Here is an 18,240-nt window from a genome sequence, read left to right as displayed (position 1 = left end):
GGCTTTTCTCCCACCTTCAGCTAATATGCACCCATATTCCTTTCAGATGGCGGGAATCACAGTCTATGTCTTTAGGTATCTCCAGTTTGGCCTACTGCAAATGTCTAGATTCCTGCTGCTTGCCTTCCAAGCAAGCTATGAGAGCACATTAACTTCAGTACTGTGGAGCTCCCGCTGGCTTCCCATCTAGTGAAACTACACACATTTTAAGCTCTTGTTTCTAACCAAAAAGAAACCTTAATTATTAGGACCTGGCTATATGGAAACCATTTAAGTTTTTTTACAGCACTCCACTGCTGTAACAACAGGCCTTGCAGATACTGAAACTATCCAAAGCTTATCAGGAAAAACTGTCAGGAGTTCAGGGCTGAGCACTTTTAGCTGATATATTTGAGCTATGGAACATAATATCAGGACGGATTGGCATGAGTTTAAATATACAAAGGAAGATGCTTATGACCCACCTCTCCTCATATTGCAAGCTTTTCTGCAGCAACGAGTGCCGAATACACAATAATCTCACAGAAGGACAATGAAAATTCTACAAACACACCAGAATAAATATCAAGAGCTAAGCACAACTATGGATAACATGCTCTCAAAAAGGAGGGCCCAGACAGGACCTGAATGCAGAGTGCATCAGGTATCTGGCACAGCTGATCTAGCTCAATCTGTTAAGGGTCTCTAGACCTCCAAAGCATTGAGGGTCAACTTGATTTATCAGAACTAGAGAGAAATGACAGCACAGGATGGTCAGGGGTACAAATCCTAATTTACATCCACATAAAATGGAGCTTGCTACTGTTACACCAGCTCAAAAGCTAGAGCTCTGTGCTCCCAGTCCAACCAGATGACATGCACACAAAGGCATATGAGTAGTCCCTTTACTTACAATGTCTATGCCATCCACAGCAGGATGAGTGCCTGGCTTCAACATAGCTTTGGGTGAGGTTACTGATCATGGGCCTCCGTGAGGGTGTGCATTAAAGCTGCTTTTAGTAGTAGGAGTCTCACAGTATGAACATTTGCTACTATCATGCTCAAGACAAAGCACCTATTCAGAGACTCATTCACCCATTTTCAAACGGTTTACAAGGGTAGCTGATAAGAACTGGCTGCGCTTCGCTACTGAAGGCAACTGAGGCACTACAGAAATCAGACTTTTTTTTTTGTCCAAAATGGCTTCTTGGGTGCCCTAATGTTTTTGTTCCAGGGTTAAGCTATTGAAAAGACTGAGTATTAGAGATGATAGTGGTGTTTCCCTGAACAATCTGTCAACACAGCAGGCATTTAGCATTTCTGAAAATTTTACCAGAGCCTGAAGATTAACACTTCAAGCTAAATACCCAGATCTGAAGAACACTTTTGAATACATAGTCCTATGTCTCTAAAGACCAGTCATACAGAAAGTCAGTGGCGGAGTCAAACTCCCTAACTCTCAAAGATGTTTCTCCTTCAGAGTAAGTGTAAATATGAGTAAATGAAACAAGCTATACTACATGGCTTGTTTGTTCAACAAAAGTAGCAAGAATAATTTGTATGTGGAAATCTTCTCAATAGAAAGGCATATGTTGGCATGACAATACATTAAAGAGCTATTGTGTAGAAATACAACAAGAATAATACACAAGGGGATTATTATGAGCACAGTACTCCAGAGTCTCATCAAATGTGGTTTGTTAGAAATAGGAACAAATAACACTTTCTCTAACTTGGTTGAACTTGCAGCAATGGCCCTTAAAGATAGTAATAAAATTTTCCAAAGACCTGAAGCAAATAGAAGCTGCTGTTGTTGTACTCCTCTCTTGGTAACTTTTCAGGAATATTTTAGGCCTAGAAAATTCACCAGTTTTGACTGATGGGTTTTATTTTGCCTGCATTCTTTGTTACCCTGTATATATATTCTTTCAATCATCTAATAACTTCTGTTTTGCTCTCTGATCCTTTTGTTTTCTTTTCTTCATCCGGGCTTCAAAAAAAAATTATAAACAAGGTAAGTGGACACAGGGTGATGATTTTCTACTTTCAAGAACAGGGATAAATGTTTTGAGTGAGGATACAAGAATTAACACATATTGAGAAGGTAAAGAACTCAGAATAACAGCTGAAGTTCTCCACTGACACATACATAAGCTGCTTTGCATAAATCGGATGCATTACAGAGTTTGGGATAAGATACTCTAAGAAAAAGTTACTTTAAAAAGGTAAAACAAATAAGCACCACTTAGTATATTCATGAAGGACTAGACTGGAGCTTTACCCCTTTTACTTGCAACAGTATTGTTATATTCTAAGTCTTGTTCTGAACAGATATTTTTAGAATCAATTATGCTAAGAGGTTTGAGCTACCTGAAGATTAATCTTTTGGTCTCAACAAAAACTTAGCTGAATAAAGCAACTCCTCTTCTACAAGAAATGTCATTCTTCAGCTAGACACAGAGGAAACCATTTCCAAAAACGTCCTTTTTATGACCTTCACCGTGCTGGAGGATAACATGATCATCTGACTGTATTCTTGTTCCTGCCAGCAAAAATTAGACTGCCCAGATTATGTTTTCCATTTAAAGTGAATGAAGGCTTTCAGGAGCTCAGGTTTCCCTCAGTAGCCAGCCCTGCTAAAATGGGGTGTTTTCTTTTGGCACACAGTTTCCTAGCAGTAGCTAGGACTAGTGAGACACAAAGCTGCATCAGCAGGTGGAAAAGCAGAAGCAACTACATGGAACATTAAACGTGTTGGTTATTGCATTTTTATAAATGTTGACATCATTCTCTCATCTGTGAAGGTCAATCCTGACACATCTGCACTACAGTCCTGGACCTGACTGCCATTGATGTATACGTGAAAGAAGAGTACTGACAACAGCACCGGTTTCACCTCTCAAACATTACTCAGACACATGCAGGCCACACTGAGGCTTGTGCTTCTTTAACCACAGTGTGACAATAACTACATTCAGCCTGCCTTAAGCCATCTGGGCCATCTCTCCTCTGTGTCACGCTGCAGGCATACCCATATCGAGGAAGCTAGACCTGCTAAAAATTAAAGTCCTTGGGTGTTGGCTCTCTGGGTCATTCAACATAGCATCCAGTGGTGGTAATGAAAACGTGAGACCTTTTGTAGAAAAGGCTATTTAAAAATTACAGTACTTTAAACTTCTCCGTGATTTTTCTATCCAGGAAAAGAAAATGTAACTATTTTAGCGTAACACCTGATCAACCAACTTTCAACAGAATAAGAATTAACTCTAAATGTGCGTAGTTTGTATTTTATTTGAAAACCCACTTTTTCGTTCTTCCAAAGAGCTTCATTTCCCTCGTTGCCAGGGCTTGTGTTTCGCCTTAGGCTTGTCATAATACTCAATTCTTTGCAGTTTTGCATTTTTCTCCTCCAGGAGCATTCTTCTCTCAGCTCAGCAAGACCTTTTTCATTATATATTCTCTTTTTTCCTCTCTCTTTTTCCTCTCAGGCCCTCTCTCATCTATGCTCATACTTACTACATATGACCATGTTTTACATTTCCTCACTATTACTTTCCTAGGGTTTCTTTAATCCCATCTATCCCACTTTGTAAGGAATACATCCATATTGCTTACTTCTCTCCCTCAGGCATCCTTCCTCATCTCCATGCAGTTGTCAAGTTGTTCCCTCTTTTCCCTTTTGGTCTTTTTCTTCTTCAGCCTTATATCACCTTCCTCTGCTCCTATCACTATCAAACCGATAAATTGTTTCTGGAGTCCACCAGCTGTGGACAGCTGGGCAGTACCCATTTCTTTGAAGTTAGCATCCATTCAGGAAAGGGGATATCACTGTCCTTCCCTAGTGAGAATTTACTCACATTAAAGCTCAAGAATTGCTGTCTCACAGCTGTCTGAGACCAAGGAGGTGCCACTGTGGATGCAACCTGCTCTTAGGAGATTTAAGAAATCAGGGATTACAACATTTCATCTACATTTATCCTGTACTGATCCTTAGAACAACTGCAATTAAAAATTTCCATTCTGATTGATGTAACTTGGGTGACTACAAATTTTATTTGCTTCAAAAGCCTAACCTCAGCCCTGCAAGGAGTCATTGGCTACAGCAGTGTGATAGCAGTCATATCCAGACTAGCTTCTAAACAGGCGAGGGAGCAGCAGGTATAAAATTCAGTAGGTGTCTCACTTGGCAGAGCAAAGCTGTCAGGTCAGTACTCATAATATGTGAAGGAGAAACACTGGAAAAATCAGCTTCTGCAGATAGAGCTAACTTAAATATTATTGGAACATCACATATCCATGAGTCCCAGAGAATTTCAAGAACTAGAAGGTGCCGTAAATAAACCGTAACTACTAACCCCAATAGCAGGCATACATATGTTTTCCTCTACCCATGTTTATCCAAACAAATCAGCATGCAAGCACACATTAGATGGGTAATTCTCTCATGGAAGGAGGTTTACAACCTCTGACTTCCCAGGCCAGGGCAGGTGCAGAGGGCAGAGTCACCATTAGGTGTGAGCCACTGGTCTCAGCTTGGCTGGGCAGCAGAGGAAAAGGAGATGCTATCAAGCAGAGGCAGTGCAGCTCTTCAGACAACTGCAGCAATAGAAGAGGCAGATTTAAAAAGACAGTTCAGGAGCTGGCTGTGATCTTAACATTTGGTCCTAATGAGCTGGACTGAACTTTCTCCACCACAGCTGTGCTTAAAGCTGCTTTTCTGGACCGAGGCTGCTGTCCTGGTCTAATTATTATAATAATTCCACATTCCCCTGCCTTGAGTAATTAACTTGGGTTTGTGGTTTTGCAGAGAAGACCGCTATTAAAACAAAATCAAGCCGGTTAGTGGTAGCAGCAGTGTTTGTATTACTGCAGCACCTCTAAAACCTAGTCATGGCTCAGGATTCTAGTGTCCTGAGGCTGTGCTGAGGAGGATGAAGAAACATAATGGAGTACACACTATACGTCACAAGATGGAAGCACTGCATCTTTCTCAGCTTGGCAATATGGCTCAGCATTTCACACTTGGTTCTTTGTGGACAAATGATTTCCTGTTGCCCACTTAATACTAGCCTGGGGACTAACCCATAACGCTGAAATATTACTCATCATCTACTCAGATAGGAAGCCACCTTCCTCAGGACAGGGCCTGCTGCAGGGAGAGGGGGTGACTATTGTAGGTACTCACGTGGTTCCCATCAGAGCAATACTGAAGCAGCTCACTGTCCCTTACATACTCATCATTGTGATGCCCCTGTGTAGAGAGGTAGCTTAGGTCTTGAGAGACCTTATTGACAAAGCACCTTGCCCTAGGTGATAAAAAAAAAAAAAAAATCTGTGACAAAGCCAGAACTGAATTCAGATTTTCCTGGTAGCCACAGGGCTTAGATTCTACTGTTCTCTGAACAACCTTTCCTTACATCACACTACGTTTGTATGCCATATTAAAAGCTAAGATGCAAATATTTACACAGCACATCTAATTTCTTCATTTTAAAAAAGAGAAGTGTAAGGTAGTGGTATGCTACCAAAAAAATTTGTAATTTCCCTTTTGTTTTAAAATAAGCCAAGAAGTGATAGCTGGGGGAGGGGGGGGAGAAAAAGGTCCTGAACACTACAGGATTTCATAGCTTAGAAAAGAACTGAAAACTATCAGTGTAAAGTCTTAAGGCCTTTCCATTTTCTTAACCGTGTTTCATCTAAAATAGTTACACCATTTCCCAAGTAGCTGCTATATAATCATATTTGCACTTGCACTGCTTTTCCTCCACATTTTTTACATAGTGAGCAAAATTTTATTAACCACATTTGAGGAGAAGCTGAAACCCAAAGAGAATAAATGAAACTTCACACAGCAAGTGATATGAAACTGCAAGAAGGCAACCCAGCATTACAGAAACATCATGTGGGCCCTCTGATTCCTGTGCCATATTTTTTGCTTGGCATGACAGCAGTGGGGACCATGTGCATGGTCTGCTGGGAGACCAACAGTCACAGCCAGGCAGCAAGTCTCTCAGTAAACACATCAAGAAGCGGTTTTAAGCAGCCTGAAAAACATAGTAGTTTGAAAGCCACTGAAATACTCCATTCACAATGATGAGCCCATAACCTGAATTTTCAATTAAATTAAAAGTATCTGTTCTTTTACATTTAGATAGAAGTGGTCTGTGAACTGAGACTCTGTCCACAGAGTAATAACTATTAGGTGAGGATGGAGGACTAAACGATAATGAGTTGGCCCATTTAGGTCTTCATTTAAGGGAGCACTTGGTACACACCAAAGCTTGGTTTCAGTCTGGGTGCCTCCCACATTTTGTTTTTTACATTTTTGCTATCCCTACACATAGTTTTTCCATTCAACTAAAATAATTTTTTCTCTTACTTTTCAATTCTACACTTAAATATTTAACCTCTCTTCTTTGTCCAGTTGCACTGGTCTTTGCTCTCTCACTTGGCCCCACCCACACTCCCCCCTCCACCATTTTTGTTTGCAGTCTCTAGAAAAGAAACTTTATAAACTTAAATTTTGGTGAAGACTGCATTCTACAATTCAAGGAAATAATAGTTCTGAATGAAACAGTCTGACACCTTAGAGCCAGATGCAGTGAGCCCTGATCTGAATGCTAGCCCATTTATTTATCTAACAGGTCACTCCAAGAGATAGCCATGCTGATCATATCAGAAAGTACATCTCTGCAAACATACTGTAGTTGCATATTTACTGGGAAGCACTTGGAAAAGTTGCTTTCACAATCATGCATCACTGGTTATGTGTTCAAGATAAAGTTTAAACACTGTTTATACCTTTCAGTTTATATCCTGTTATCTTTGTCTGCGTACTAAGATGATTTAAAATCTCCAGACCATCCTTTAAATCTAATAACAGATTAGCAAAAAAATAAGGCTGTGTGAAAAATATTTAACAGATACATTAACATGAATTGTCCATGCAGTAAAACATAATGAAACTATAAGAATATAAATTACTATTCAAAATATTTTAGTATATATACACCTTGTCAGTTTCTAACCAATTATTTTTAAAATATCTGCTCCTTAAAAATGAAAGGCATGATAATTTAAATGTAATCTTACTTTTTGTACATTTTCGGCATATAAAATACTCCTGTGTTTTTGTAAATGAATGCCAGTGATAACAAATGCATGCCATGAAAATAAACACAAAGTAGTTGTAAGATAAAGTAAGGAGTCCTTGCTGAGCCAAGCCATTTCATTGGTGAGCATCGCAAAACCAAGGAAAGTGTTATAATATTTTATACACCCAACATCCAACTTTAAGCAACTCTCCTTTGAAACCGCAAACAAGGAGAGCTCACAGACTATGAATTCTTTCATCAGTTTATGACCTGTCTCACGTCCTGTTTCTCTGCTTTCAGACCAAGAGGAGCAGGCAGCTTTACAGACCACATTCAGCTGCAGACAAGAGGTAAATAAGCTCATCTGCTCTATTAACAAGAAAGAAAGAATTTGTTAAGTACCTACCTTCTCCTCATTTTCTTGGTTCCAGCTCCTCCGCAGTCTTTAGCCTTGCAAAACTCCCCCAGCCTGTGTGACCCCACAACAGACTCTTGAAGGATTCATTGTGGCAAACTTCCTTCTGTTCAGCTTCAGTTTATGTAGCCAGACTGGCTGAGATGAAAAAAAAAAAAAAAAGACAAAAAACAAAAAAAAAAAAACACCCACAAAACAAAGGAAAAAGTAAAAAGTGGAGGCATTGACAGGAGAAACTAAAACCGTCTTAAGAAACAGTGGGTCTGGTTAAGGCACACTGCTCTTTCACCATGTCAGGGAGTTAGTTTACTGACTATTGACTTTGGCTGTAGGTCACTAGGGTGCTAATGCCAGGCAAGGCAAAAGGCATCTTGTCCTTTGATAGGATTTAAGGGTAATCTTCTGGAGAAAGAGTGAGAACAGTTATTAGCATTTGGGGGTGTGATTGCTAATCCAGCAATGATGCATGACTGATTTATTAACTGTTTCACTCGCAGAAACAAATGGAAGAAGGTTCTGCCAAGAATCTGCCGTTCTTTGATGGAGACCACAATGTCTGAATCCCTTCTTTGAGCAAAGCTGTGGCAAAAGCTGAGCCTGTGTGTTTCGCAATGAGGGATTAATTGTCTCTTAATGCATAATCCTATGTGCTCACAGAGGAGAGAGTGCTGCAGAGAAAAAAAAAAGCATGCAGAAATATACCTAGTGTATTATATATATTTATAGACAAAGTGGAAGAAATATTTCTGCATGCATTTTTTCCCTCCTTATCAACATCATCAGTAGCTAAACTAGGTCACATGTCAAAAGCAAGCCATCGGTCCTTCCCCTACTTCTTCCCCTCCACTACCAAATCCTAATTCCACACATGGCATTGCCACAAAAGCAGCCAAATTGCATGTTGTAGGTTACTCTTCAACAGGACTGTGGGTCCTTGAAGAACACTGGAGCCCCTTACACAAGAAAACATTCTCTGTCCCTAAAGGCTTACAATACAACCATTCACCATACTGAAATAGCTGCATCAGCAGCTCAGACAAAATTCATTCATTTGCAGTATTCTGTAAATTCCCACCCCACAGGCACCTATTTGCATGTTGCAATGATACATCTAGGAAAAGACTTGCTGATCTACACAGTGACCCAAGTACAAGGATCAGAGGCAGACGTTTCCACCCTGAAGGGCCAGGTGTGCAACGCTTAGCTTTCACATACCCAGGTCCTTTATCACGCATAGCGTTGAGCCTTTTAAGTTTAATTCGTGTCTCACTTTCAGAATTCTTCCCAAGTCTGAGTAACGTACTCAGGTATCCTAAATTATAACTACTCCCTGTTATGCCTTAAGACAACACTGCTTTTGAAATAAGAACTATTAACATCCAAATCATGTCTTTACGCCAGGAGGACTTCTCTATTTGAGTTGTCAGTTTAACTGTTAATTACTTTATGTACCAGATACCTCATAAAAGCAAGTCAAGTTGCAGATCTTGGTTTAAGAGAAACTGAAACAGAGTGAGGAGGGGACCACAGCCTATAAGAAAGTCCAGAAGTTATCTAGGCCTTCAGCTTGATCCATAGAGCCAGAGCTCTCTGCCTGTATGAATCCCACAACAGCTAAACATCATTGCTGAGCCTCCTACCACATTTTTCCCTCTTCAACTCCTGCCTTCAAATTTAACAGAACATGTTACTAACACCAATATGCAACCCACTGCTCTTCACATAGCAAAAAACTTCCATTTCCATTCAGCAGTCCATTCCCTGGATAAGATGAACACTCAAAGTTGGCCTGAAAGTAGGCAGAGTTGGCCACAGCCCATCAGCTGCACAAGGTGTGCAACCAGTGTGCCATTATAAGAGATCAGCATAGAAACATCACTTACAAGCAATCAAAAAAAGGCTAAAGATTAAGATCCCCCCCGAAGCTGGGTCAAACTTTTTTTTTTTCCTTTTACATGAATGTCCTAGGGAAAAAAAAAAATAAGACTTGAGTAAGAAGTTGCAAACTGTGGACAAGAAGAAAAGCATTCATATACTGCTGCTTTCTCAGCAAGTCCTCTCACTTGCACTGTGGGCAGTTTCATTCATTGCTGATGTAAGAGCCCTGCCTAACTCTCTGCACCTCACCTTGCTTTGGCTTGTACTGTGTAATATTCTATTGTGCTTCATCTTCACAATTATTCTCAAGGACTTTTTCAGACAGATTTGGACCTGTCCTCTGATAAGTTGTGTAAAGCTGATGTGGGTGTCAGAACATCTACTCAATTAGTAGATTGGCTTATCTTGGTTAAGTAGTGACCTTAAAAAGCAATACAGAAATGACAAAGTGTCTCAAGATGGCCATGTGTCATTAAAAACTGGGATAACGGCGTAACGTCAAGAAGTTTTCCCTCCACTTTTGGTCAACTTCACAAGCCTGCTTTTGTCTAAGGAAGGGAAAGGCCTGGAAGTAAATAGCTACAGGATAGCTTAGCAGAGGGAAGTACAAGAGCAGGGCACATTTCAGGTGGAACAAGATGGCAACTCAGTGAGGGAGTCTGGCCTAACTCAGTCTCTAATGACAGGGTAACAGGTTAAGCCAAGTGGAAAAATTTATCCTAATAGTCTGGTTTCCCACAAAGCATATAGCCTCCAAACCCCATTATAATCACACTATATTTTCTTTAGTACAACATTATCTGTCAAGAATTAAAGTGATTTAGTAGGTACGTAAGGTAACTACTTTGTAGAAATTCACTGAAGTTTAAATTTAAAGAGTTGCTTAATTTTCTTCTCCAGTACAGATAGTATCTTTTTCCTTACTTAGCTGGTACATATCCAGCACCAGACTAATTTAAAACACAGAGACCTTATCAACTGTGTCTCTCTTTAGTATTCTAAAAATACAGCACTCTTGTTCCATTTTTTTTCCATGTTCACAGAAAGAAAGCAGCCTTTTACTCTATTATCTTTTATCTGAAGGCTCCATAGGAATTGTTCCTTGAAAGCCTTTATTGCCTTCAGAGGAGGAAAACATCCCTTAGCTGTAGTGCCTGATACTTGAAAGCTCATGCTCAGTATTTGCATCTTTAGATACCAGAGTCCCTGACAGTGCTACCAGGAATCTCAAACACATAGACACAAAACATCAAATTAGTCAACATGAACAGTGTAATTGCTCAACACCAAAATATTTAAATGTGAATATTTAAATGGTATTTCCCAGGAATCGTATTTATTGCACATGATGATTTTATCTTCCTGTATCAGTCCAGTCATAGACTTGGACATGTTATTTCTAGCAAAAAAAACATGTAGAAAAAATGGCCTAGTCTATTGCACCAACTATGGTACCACCCAGGAACTGCAGCTGGGTAATCTGCAGGTTACTCTTAGGTCTGAAACCAGCTTACACTGACAGGAAGAGAAATTGAGAAGGTTATCTCCCACTGACCTGTCAGTTTCTTCCTTACAAAAAACACTGCATCTTCAGGGTTGAACAGGCTTCACACATAAATCTTAACAGCTCTGTAAACATCTGCACGATGGGTCATCAATTACCCTTCCCTGCCTTCTGTCACCAGCAAAGTTTGGGGAGAATTTTTGTCTCACTAGAGAGTGACTTTTTCTGGAACAAAAGCCTATGTCTTTTCTTTGTTCCATGCCTAGAAAGAGAATGAAGAAACATGGCCAGGTTGTTAATCTAATCAATTGCATTATCAGAGACTTTCTTCTCCATTTTTAGTGAACTTTGTTTAATTTCACTAGCTCCCTAAAGACTTTCAGGTTTGTTGTTGCTCAGTGCTTTGAAGCTGTGGCACAATGCAAGACAGGGTAGAGATACTGGAGTCACCTTGGTATGAACTGCTTCCACAACCAGCCTAGGTCAGTACCCAAGAACACCCCAGGATGACTTTTCGTAGCGGCTAGGTATACATCATGTCCTAGGGACAAACCCTACATGTTTTCAAAGGGCAACTTTGAGTCTGATTGTCATCTCAATTCTGTCCATGTAAACGGGAAATTATTTCCATTAGCACTGAAGAACAACTGAACTAGAGGCTGGATTTAGTGAGATTCACACAAATCACTCACCAGCCCTTTCAGGCAGGGTCCTTTTTTCCTGATTCTGTACAGCAGCTAAGCAGCTAGCTTACACCATCCTGACCTGCGACAAGGGTTTCTAGGCACAAGAGAAGGGAGGGGGGAGAAAGGGAGAAACAGAAGTATGCGTAGAGAGCCCCATCTGCCAGTCAGGAAGGAAAGATAAATTGCACAAAAAGGATCTGTGGCCTAGAGGAGGTTCTCACATTATCATTTACAAACGGTTACAGCTTTGATCTATAATCCATGTTCTCTTATTCCTCCTCCTCCTCCTTTTACATCCATGAGCAATTGTTATCCTTTAGCTTCCTTGGAGTTAGAGCTGTGAGTCTGGAGAGATCAGATCTTTGTCAAGTGCTTTGCCCTTTTGTGGCAGCATTAAAAAAAAAGACAGCTTTCCATGACTGCATTTTGCTGTGGGAGTGGGATTCCTCTCCCCAAGCAGCAGGCATTACCCACTAACTCTCTATCATTGTGGTGCACTTGGAGATCCTGGACTGAAAACAAGTGCAGAGTATCGGCATATACATTTTTAAAACCCGAGAGACCCTCTTCTCGTATTTTAATGGTGTAACTGATAGTTTCCCAGGCTCTTCAAGGATAACTCAAAACCTCTGATCAGTGCTTTTTGCTTTAAAGTTACCACAATGTCCCCCAAAGTAAAACAAAACACACCTGCAACTGAAATGTCATACAAAAATTAACGACTGTTTCTTTAGGACTTACGGGGCCAAATCCTGCTTAATGAGACAACCCAGGCAAATGCTAAGAATCAATGAGTTTGATCCATGGCATTCTATTCTCTGCAACAAACCAGCTAAAGGTCACACTCAGAAAGATGTGCCCATTTCATCTGTGATATGGGTGCACAAAAAAGCATGGGAGAGTGGATAGAAGGATGTAGTCAAGAGAAGAAAATTTTGTGAGAATCTATGCAAAATCCAGGTAAGATAATTGATAGTGAGGAGAGTTCTTGTCTTAAGAGGGGCTAAACAAGTTCTCATTTCAAATAAAAAGTTGCAAGATCTTAAATTTCCCTGCTGATTCATAATGTTGTGACATTGAAAGCAAGAAGAGGGACATGCAATGGAAGGGGGCAATGTTTCTTCTCCTGTTACACAGGAGCCATTCAAGAAAGGAAAGACACTGAGCTCAAATCTATGCTTCACTGCTCATAGCATTTGCTGGCTGGCAAAGAGATACTGAGCGAGTGAAAAGGTTTAGGGGTTTGACATCCATTGGCAAGGAGAAAGCTCATCATCTGCATCCCTTGCAGCTGCTGATACTCAGCCAACACACTCCTACTCTGATGTCAGCGGTCTAAATGAGGGCCATACTCTAACAGATAGTTTAATCCCAGGAAATCTCTGCTGAATTATTAGCCAAGGCTCTGACTTCCACAACAACTGCACACTGTTCCTCAAGCACGGAGAAGATTCCCTAGCTTCCGATTCAGGCAGGGAAGATTCTGCAACTATTAAACCCTGGTGCAAAGTTCAAACTTACTTTCAAGACAGATCTGTTTACGCATGTTCACCACCACGAGCCCTCAGTGAACAGAAAAGAATCACCCAGTCCCTCAAGTGATTAGAGCTGGGCTATGTCAGTAGTAATCAGTAAGTGCAGCAAAATGCCATCTTGGCACTGAATAAACATGTTCAGAATACATGAAAATACTTGCAGCAGCATTTCATCTTCCCTTCTAGTGGATGGAAAGCTGAAGTCTGTTCAGCTTTCAGAGTCTCTTGTGGCTATAATCATTTTATATATAACTGGAAAACTTGTTCATGACTCATCTGCCTGTATTACCAAGTGGATTTTTTAGTCCAATAGCCAGATGTCCATTATGTGGGCTGCTAAATGATTTACAGTGATTGAGTACACACTGTATGCAGCTCTTGCAGATTTTATATGCTGGCTGTATGGAGAATGAATGCTTGTTGATTATGCTCCAAATAGCAATGAACCCAATTACCTAAGCCACTAACTCCCAGTAAGGAAGCCAGAAATACAGCTGTTGCTTCACTACCTTAAAGAAACATTTACTGTTTGGATCCTAAACTACTGTAAGTTGAAGTAAATGGGAGAGTTACATTAGTGAAGAACAAGCCCACGAGTTCAAATCACCTCTTTTAATAACTGTTGTTAATTCCTTATGCTCTAGAGCTTGTATTCCAGAGTAAGGCCTCACCCCACACCTGGGAAAGTAGACAAGAATCCCGCTACTTTGGGAATCTGAGTGGCTTCTGAGATGGAGCCACCAAGATGAGGAGCCTGGAAAAAAAAGGTAAATTTGGGGGAGAAACATAAGGACACCTCCGAATCATGTTGTGGTGAAAAACTGACTTCTATCATACACAGCCAGAATGAACTTTGGTGTGAGGAATGGGTACTAACGACTGCAGAAAAATAATTCAAAAAAAGATTTTGGCTGAAAGCAATGTGTGGAGGTCACCTAGTCCAAACGCCTTTTCCACACAGGGCTAACTTCACATTAGATAGTCAGCTCCTGGGCCTTGTCCACTCAAGGTTCAATGTGGATTGAGCTATCGCATCTCTGGCACTGGTTCCAGAGCTCTGCCACTCTTGTGGGGAAGAATTTTTTTCCATGAACTAGTGGAACTTCCCTTGCTGCAACATATCACTGTTGCCCTTTATCTCTTCACTGTGCACCTCTGGGCACTTTTGAGCACACCAGCTTTGTACCCGGTGACAGAGCAGAACCATGACCACAGGTGCCGCATGCAGAGCAGTGATAGCAGTGGGCCTGTACGGGTGCAAGACCAAAGGGACATCGCCACCAGAGGAAACAGCTGCAGTTCTACAGATGGAGAGCACCTACAAACTTAGCCAAGAGCCTCACTTAATAGCTCATATTGCATTTCAGGGCTCTGACGCACATGTAATTGTCTGATGTCACCGCACAACGCTGCATCCACAATGCTGCTGACTCTGTGCTTGAGAGAAGGACTTACAGCTAGGACTGGAATAACAGGAAAATCAGAGGGTGAAGAACAAGCTTATTCTTTTAAGTTCACAAAGCACCTGTCATACAAAACACTTTTTCCTTTCATAAGCACCAGAGAAAGTGTATCACAGAAGTAAATGAAAAAGCCAAAAATTACCAATGTGATTGAAATCAGACCCCTCTGCTCTTGTTCACCGAGCACATTATGAAGACCAATGGCTAAGTGACTTTCCATTCCAATCAATAATGAAATTGCTGTCCACTCGGTAAGGTTTTAGCTCCTGTTCCAGACTCTGAGATACACCCACAAGTACATTTGCCACTAAAAACCATGAGGGGGTGGCACCCCCTCACACACATCACACTGGTGCACACCTCAGGAGAGTCAGCGTAGATGGAATCTCTTAAGTTTAGCAACACAATTGATCCAATTAAAAAAAAAAAAAAAATCTATTTTTTGAACTTTTGCATGTGAGAATCATCTGTCTTCCTCAAATTATTTTTACAGATATTAATGGATAAGGCTTAACCTATTGTGGAACCTAAGATGGCTGCCTGCACCTATCCATAGGGTTTGGGAATGGGAAACAGTGCACGCCACTGAAATGCAAGTTTCTCAGTCAGCAAAAGGTACCGCTCCAACTTCGTAGACTGAGGCAAAGCAGAAAGAAATTAATTATGAAACTGCTCTTTACCAATGCGATTTGAGGATTCAATCCATATCCCTTTCTCGCTGAAAAGAAAGATAAGGTGCTTTGGAGGATCATTCTGGAGGCCAGTTTATCCGCCCATTCTCTCTCCTGCTCTGCATCTTTCAGACTACTTTGTACAGTGGCTAAAAGGGAGGATATGAACAGATGGCTGTTTGCTCTGATAACTGTGTCTGCTCCTAGTCAGATTAATTGGTTACAACCCAGTTAAAGATTACAGCCTGGTAAAATGATACAGACAGTCCTTCAGTTACTGTTCACAGTCCATGTGAAGAGACTAAAATACATTCCTAAGAATAAAAATGGAGTTTCAATATATGCTACAGATTGTGCAAAACACATTGTTGTAGAGTACAGTATTTGTCCTTCCAGACTACAGTTTTAAAGAGTATAAAATTTACAGGAATGTGAAGGTCAAATGCAAGTTTAGAGACACAAGGCATTCATGAGGATCAACAAACCCTAGGATATTTGACAGAATAGTATCAGTGCCATGACTACGTTTTGTTTATCCAGGCCTTTGGCATCAAGATGCTCATGAGACTTAGGGGCTGCAGTAGTATCTAATTTCATACCTCTTCTGATTATGCTGAGAAGACATTCCCCTTCAAAAATCTGGGAACAAGCCAGAAGACTGGAACACTGTACTGATACTCACTGAAGAGGGGAATGGGTCGACCCATTTATTATAACCACCAGTGCAAGGCAAGCAAATGGCAAAAACCATGCAATGCAATCAATAAAGAATGAAAGGATAGGAACATAAGTAGGGCTTGCCTACCCGATTATATGGAAAATAGATACTGACTCACAAACCTGATTGCATTCTCTGAGACTGCAGGACTGATTGTTAATGATAATCATGAAAGTGTAACAACTTTAGTAGAGTACTTGACATAGTGCTGCAGGGTACTCTACTTAAAAAGGCAGCTCTTATCCTACACCAATGAAAGCACAATAAATGCATTAAAAATTGGCTCACTGGTGGACTCACAGAGAGGGTGGGGAAACATGACCAGTTGAGGAAGTTTTTAGTGGGGTTCTGCAGGGTTTCATTCTCGGTACAAAGCCCATAAAGGTGGGGTTTCTCCTCCCTCTTCTATGAAACAGACATGTATATAACACAGGTATATGTTTGTATGTGTGATACATACACATGCATGTTTATCATACTGAGATTGACAAAGGGTAAAATGACTTGATAATGAGTAAATTAAGCTCAGTAACACATAATACTCAAGCAAACGCAATGCAATAAATGTAAGAATAACAAGCACAGGCCTCACAGGATGAGAGTGTATTCTAGAAAACTTGAACTTGAAAAGAACTTGAAAAGAATTTGGGTTTACACAAAATTAAGATATTACAGTGTCTGTGGAAGCAAAATGAGCAAGTACAATCCCTGTGTTTGTATTGTGCTGCAGGGGAGGGGAGAAGCAGTAGAAGAGGAGCTTGTTTCTCAGGTCTTCGATTAAGAACTGGGGAGGAGGCAGAAAGAGCCACAAAGAAGAGGTGAAAGCTCAAGAAAATGCTTTGCAGGAGAGGCCTATGGAGCTCCAGCTGTTCAGGCTATCAAAAAGACGACAAAGAGATGACCTGGTTACAGTATATAAGTCCTTCAAAAGGAGAAAATGAAAGTTATTAGAGAGATGTTTAACATACCAAAGACATACACACAAAACCCCAGTGGTTCAAGCCAAGAAAATTAATTTGTGAAATCAGACAAAAACCAAAAATCTACCAGGTGATTAACCAGAGGAGCAAAGTACCTGAGGGAAGATTTTTCATCTTTCCTTGGTGTTTTCAAGCCAAGACTGGATGTATTCACAGAGAACAGAAGCTTTGGTCTGACTCTTCAGATCAAGGGGAAAACAAAATTGAAACTCTGCCAAAAGCACCAGTTTTCAGCCTGTGGTACTTGCCCATAGTTTACTTCAGAAGTTGTGTGATCCCACTCACAATGCTAAGATCCAAGTCTTTTATCAGTTACCTACACTCAGCTAACATTCATCTTCTCCCACTACCACGTCTCAGGTTTCTTTACACATACTCCACATATCTTTAAGCAGGCTGATGAGTAGGCATGACCATTTTTAATGCATGTAATGAAAGAAAAAGTAACATTTTCAAGCAGATACCTAAAAACCCAGGGAAATACACATCACCCACATGCACATGATGAATAGCTGTAACACATCCCTAACACAGACTTTTAACTGCTCTCAATCCTGACCTCATCTCTTCCTCTGCTACTAAAAGATGCACAGCTTGTGCCAGGCCAATACATGTGTTCCACACTCCCTGCCTCTCAAATAAAATTAGTGTAACAGATGACTTCAGTTTTTTTCTTTTTTTTAATCTGAAGAGAAATCCCAGGATCGCACTGAAAGGAACTTTTTTTTTTTTTTTTTATTAGCTCACACCCTCCCCTGTAACTTGGGCTTTACCTCTGCCCCAGTGGGCAACAAAACCTTCAGAAACACACACTACAAATCCTTAATCTACAGACTGTTTTCTTCCTGTAAAGTAACTTGTGCCTGTTTGGAAACATAAGGCCAAAACGTGCCTCACGACATACTCTCTCAGAATTTTGTAGAAACACGCAGCCTCCCCCTGACTTTCACCCTACATGAAACATCTGCAGGATTAAACTGCCATTCGTGGATGCAACACCCCCCCACACACACACCCCCACCCCACGCCGGAGAGAGGCTCAGCGCTCTAAACACCGGCTGGGCGTCCCCTCCGGCATCCGAGGCTACACGTAGCCGCGGCCACACCGCCCAGCACACCACCGCACGTTACAACAGCAACGCGCACGGCCGCGGCGGGGCAGCGGGGAAAGGGTTACCGGCCCCCTCAGCGACCGTTACGGCCGTTGGCAGGGGGCGAGGCGCGCCCGCCGCGAGGCCTCTGGCGCCACCCAGCGGGCGGCGCGGGCCGCCGCTGCCGCCCCCGGTGCGAGGGGGGACCTGCCGCCGGCCCCGGGCT

The sequence above is a fragment of the Platalea leucorodia genome, assembly GCF_965183815.1.
Source record: "Platalea leucorodia genome assembly, chromosome: 6".
In the NCBI taxonomy this organism is placed as follows: Eukaryota; Metazoa; Chordata; class Aves; order Pelecaniformes; family Threskiornithidae; genus Platalea; species Platalea leucorodia.
The sequence above is the reverse complement of the archived record's forward strand: the minus strand, read 5'-3'. Positions refer to the sequence as shown.